We start from the raw sequence: 6000 nt of genomic DNA, 5'->3' as shown, positions 1-6000 counted from the left end.
ACACAAGTCCATGTGTGGATGTTTCCATTTTCCCCCGGCGGAACTCCAATCGCGCCGGATCCTCACACAAATTCATGTGTGGATTTTTTCATTTTCCTCCGGCGGAACTCCAATCACGCCAGATCCTCACACAAGTCCATGTGTGGTTCTTTTCACTTCCACCCGGCGGAAGTCCAATCGCGCCGGATCCTCACACAAGTCCATGTGTGGTTCTTTTCCATTTTTTTTTCAATCAGCACTCATAACCTCCCTTGCTCTTCAGCGTCATTGCACAATCAAATAGCATTACTTTGCGAGTATGAAAAAAAATCACTTCCACCAAATATGCTTACCATTTAGCTTATATTGGAATATGTTTTCGGCCTTCACAATTTATTTGCTCTTAAAACATTAAGCAGCAAACCTGGCAGGATCACCAATGTAAATTTCCGCACTACAGTTTCGGCCGATTGCCGCAAAATTGCCTCCAGCCTGTTTTGGATGACACGTGCTTGCTGTCCGGTTGCTGCGATGCGAAAGAGGGTGATCGTCGGCGGCGCGGTCTCTCCTGACCGACCGGCTCGAGTCTTCGTGTCGCTGACGACCGACGACGTGCGCGTCGCGACGTCGCGCGAATATTGTTGTCGCGGTTGGGTCGCGGGATTCGATGATGCGCGAATGCTGACGATTCGCATCTCTGCGCATAGGGTGCTAAACTGGTATGCCACACTCGTCATGTTTCATATTAAGGTACACAACACATGCAATTTGTGCAAAGGTGCAGGAAACTCAATGTGGCACAGAAATCAACATGTTCCAGGTACGTGGAATACTATTTTGTATGCGAAATGCCAAACTGGTGCATCAAATTCAAATGTAAACTGCATCATAATGGTGCATAAGATACCTAGATGGTATAATGAATGCCAAAATGGTACATGAAAAGCTTTGAAGAAGGCGTATGATGCTAGTGTGCTGCATTAGTTGTCGCCGTTATTCAAAGATTATCAACATGTTGCATGGTTAGGTGCACGAATTGCAAAAATGGTGCATAGAATACAAAATAAAAGTATTTTATGTGATACTCACAACATAATGGTGCATCAGATGCCTAGATGATATAATAAACGCTGAAATGGTGATTGGAAAGCTTTGATGGTGCATGAAATTTAACGATGGCGCATATCAGTATGATGCATTTGATTTCTAGTTGATTAAAAGATAGTGCATGAGATCAGCATAATGCGTGGATACCTAGTTCATTCTGTGGACGCTTTGAAGAAGGTACATGATGTTAGTGTGCTGTATTAGTTGTCACCGTTATTCAGCGACACTCGACATTGTGTATGGCTAGGTGTACGAATGGCAAAAATGGTGCTTGGAATTCAATGTGGTGCCGAAGTCACCATGGTTCACGTACATGGATTACAGTTTTGGAATACGAAATGCCGAAATGGTGCATGTTATTCGGTGTGACATCACTGATTAGTTAAAAGATGGTGCGTGAGATTAGCCCAAAAATGTTTCTGAGAACATCATGGGTGTGCATGAGATACTAAGAAATTGTATGTATCAGGGGTGCATTTGTTGCCACCATGATTCAGTGATTCTCAACATTGGGTGATTAGATCCAAAATGCAAGAATTGCAAAAATGATGCACAGAATTTAATGTGGTGCGGAAGTCAACATGGATCAGGTACATGGAATACAATTTGGTGTACGATATGGCAAAATGGAGCTTATGAAATTCAAATGTGAATTAAATGCTTAGATGACGCGTGAGATGGTGCTTAGATATTTATGTGATCATCATGGTGGTGCATGGAATGCAAAGGAGCTACATGATGTTTGTATGGTGCATTAGTTTTACCATGATTCAGTTATACTCAACAAATTCCATATGTAGGTGCACGAATTGCAAAAATGGTGCAGGAAACTCAATACGGCACAGAAATCAACATAGACCAGGAACAAGGAATGCTATTTTGTATGCGAAATGTCAAAATGGTGCATCAAATTCACTTGTGAACCACATCATAATGGTGCATAAGATGCCTAGATGATATAGTGAATGTCAAAATGGTGGTTGGAAAGCTTTGAAGAATTTGCATGATGCTAGATGATGCATTAGTTGTCACCGTTTTTCAAAGCTTATCAATATGGTTAGGTGCACGAATTGCAAAAATGGTGCATATCATACAAAAAAAAAAGTATTTTATGTGATGCTCACGGCATTACGGTGCTTTAGATGCCTAGATGATATGATAAACGCTGAAATGGTGCTTGAAGAGCTGTGATGGTGCATGAAGTTTCATGATGGTGCATATCAGTATGAGGTATTAGATACTTAATTGATAAAAAGACATTTCATGCGATCATCATAATACGTGGATACCTAGATCATTCTGTGGACATCATGATGGTGTATTGAAAGCTTTGAAGAAGGTGCATGATGTTAGTGTGCTGTATTAGTCGTCACTGTTATTCAGTGATACTCGTTATTTTGTATGGCTAGGTGCACGAATTGCAAAAATGGTGCTTAGAATTCAATGTGGCGCCGAAGTCACCATGGTTCACGTACATGGAATACGAAATGCCAAAATGGTGCATGTTATTCGAATATGGTGCTGACATCACTGATTAGTTAGAAGATGGTGCGTGAGTTTAGCCTAGATGATTCTGAGAACATCATGGTTGTGCATGAGATACTAAGAAATGGTATGTTTCAATGGTGCACCATGGCTCAGTGATTCTCAACATTGCGTGGTAAGATGCAAGGTGCAAGAATTGCAAAAATGGTGCATATATTTTTTTATAGAAGGGGGGGCAAGTGCCCCCCCTTGCCCCCCCCTGTGCACGCTAGTGAAAATGTTGCAAAAGTGATCGGACAGCGGCACGCGTGTAAATCAAAGGGGTACCGCTGTCCGATCACTTTTGCAATATTTTCAACGCCTTGCCACGCCCAGACCTGTGAACGAAAACATTTTATACTTTGTATACACAAAATTCAGCATATTCGTAGTTCCGTGTCAAAAATTGAGTTCAATCCACCAAAGCAAACCATAGTTACAGCATCTCAAACTTGGCCATTTTGTATGAAAATCGGCGTTTGTCCGATCAATTGTGCACCACAGTGTATTTCTGCACTACAGCGATCATTGAGTCGAAGTCTTACTCTAAGGGGTACTTGATATAATGTTTTGACGTCCATATGTACAAAATAGAACACGTGCTCAATAAGTAAATTTAAACTACAAAGATTACATAGAATAACCCGACCATTTTTAGGGAATCGCCAAACTGTGGCCACAATTATTTTTTATCATCAATGTACAGTACAGACGGCCGCCACATAACAACCTAGAGTGACAGAAGAAACTGGATGTCACCATCGCATACGCATAGAGCCTCGGATGACGTTAGATACAGGCCTCATCTACGAGAAAGATGCTAGGTTGGAGTGTTTGACCTTCCGAGCGATCACAATTCCGAATGCCGCCTACAAACTGCAATCCCAGATCATCTTCCGTCAGGTTTCACCTAAAGTAAATGCGTTTTTTGGGAAGTTATCAAGCCGGGTTCGTTGATGGCTGCTCGACAATGGACCAGATATTCCGCAAATCCTCCAAAAATGCCGCGAATACCAGGCCCTAACGCATCATGGATTCATTTTTCATTTGTTTAGTTCAACATCAAATTCATACTGAATAAACAATTTGCCGCCATAATACTCGATTTGCAGCTGCAGCTCTCCATCGTCGGTCACGCTCAACGTTCGCTAGATCACGCTCCACTTGGTCCTTCCATCGTGCTCTCTGCACTGCACGCCTTCTTGTACCAACCAGATGAGCATGAGCATGAGATGACCGTACAATTCGTAGTTGCTACTCCGTTACTGACCACAACAGTCAACATTGCACAGGGAACCAAAAGGATGGGGCCTGGGTGAAGCTCGCCTTCTTGTACCAACCAGATGGTTAACAAACACCAATTTTGCTGTCCGGGATTCTTGCAACACACCCTGCCCACCGTCCCGAGTAAAAGTAAAAATCAGAACAATATCATCATTTGATGTTCCTCAGTGAAGTACTCAAGATCATAATTAGCTATTGGTTTGTTTGACATAAGAGATAAAAGATCAAAAATAAGATCAAAAATTAGTATGGGGAAGAGCATAATAATATCTCATTTTGATGTTATAAGATCAGACTAATATCTGGGGAGATCTGGGCTATAGCACATCTAACCAATATCATAAAATGATCTGACAGACGGATAAGAGTAAAAAAAAGAAAAATTGCCGCGACCAGAATCGAACTTATGACCTTGTGATTTATGAGCAGTGACATTACCACTGCACTACGACTCATATCTGAAAATAGGAGGTAACAAGAGCATCCATTTCTACGTTTTCCAAGGTGTTTGCGAGTCATGGTAGTTGTGTTAGTTCGGCCCCGCCATGTTGTAGATGAGTGAGTGAAAGAACTAATTATGATCTTGAATAGGGCACTGCACTGTTTTGATTTTGTATGGGATTTTGACGTTTCTTGGCCTTGTTGTTTACAAAATGTCTGTAAGAGTGAAAGAGAAGGTGAGAATTTCATGCATTGCCCTATAGTAGTTTTCAGATCTTACAATTTTCGGATGTTATAGATGAATGTGTCAAAGAACTGATTTTGATCTTGAGCAGTAATTTTCAGATCTTTCGATTTCTGGATATTGCAGATGGAAATGTGAAGAGCTAATTTTGATCTTGAGCAGTATTTTTCAGATTTCTCAATGATAAATGTTCTATTGCAGAATATTAATACAGTTTCTACCCAAAATTTGCTAACTGACGTGATGATATAGAAAATAAAAATGGATTAAGGCTCAATTAGGAATTGCATATTTTCCTAAACTAAGAGAGCACTTTTCTCTAGATGATTTCACATTTTATGCTTTTTCTCTGAATTTTTAACAAAGCTAGTGATCCAAACTTTAAAAACGACATGCGTAGAAACATGTTTGGTTTATTTTGCGCCTAAAACAGGACGAATTTTCACCAATAGGACGCAATCAGCGAAGTACTAGATTGTAGTAATGAGCTGAATTTTTGTATGGTGCGAAGGTAAATTCTCAATTTCTGCAACGAAATGACGCAAAAAGCCTGGCTATTATGATTCCTTGCCTAACCTAATGGTGTTTGAGCAAAACTTTAGGTAACGGTATTATTGTTTTCTCCATTTATTGCAACAAAGTTTTCCAAAGTTTTATTCCAACAGCACCAAATATGGCAAGGAATCATAATACACCCATGCCTCCTGCATAATTTCGTTGCAGAAACGGAGAATTTACCTTCTAGTCACTGTCGTCTGTTCGTATACCCGAGACAGAATCGCTACGCAATTCGTTGGTTGAAACTCAAAAAGCTTGTCGTCTGCAGCGGTATGTTTTGTTGAATCTAGTATCAAACGGTCAGTTTTTCGAAATAGACGTATTTTGCTTAGCGGGCCGATAAAGTTCCCAAATTGTCCGGTGATTCATTTATTGGATTCGTACCACAAATGTAAGCTCGACATCGAGGTCCAGCTCATGTTGTCATCGGACTCAATTGGCGATTAAAAGTAGAGGTTATGTCTGTAGTATCTGAAAAACATAGTATGTCATAGGTTTGGGGAGTCAGTCTATGAGTGAGTTAGATACGGGCGGACGACAAGTACGTGAATATACGATGTGCTCCAAAGTAATATAATCTTGTTATTCATCAGTATGAATCATCTGAATTATCCGAATATAATATAGAATATTATATTGGCGACGAGGAGAAAATGTAAGTACTTTTGTACTGGTTCTGAAGAGTTTGAAATTGCATTTCGTGAAATCGTCATCGCCACACTTTCTATAGAATTTTCGTTAACCGTTGAATCAGGGTGAAAATTCACCATGGAAACCACTGCGAAAAGTTTCATCGAAGCTTCAATGAATGAGCTTTTGAAATGTTTCATGGTTATCAAAATGGATAAAGCTATGAGAGTGGT

The sequence above is a fragment of the Aedes albopictus genome, chromosome 3 (genome assembly GCF_035046485.1).
Source record: "Aedes albopictus strain Foshan chromosome 3, AalbF5, whole genome shotgun sequence".
In the NCBI taxonomy this organism is placed as follows: Eukaryota; Metazoa; Arthropoda; class Insecta; order Diptera; family Culicidae; genus Aedes; species Aedes albopictus.
Note: the sequence above shows the minus strand (reverse complement) of the source record.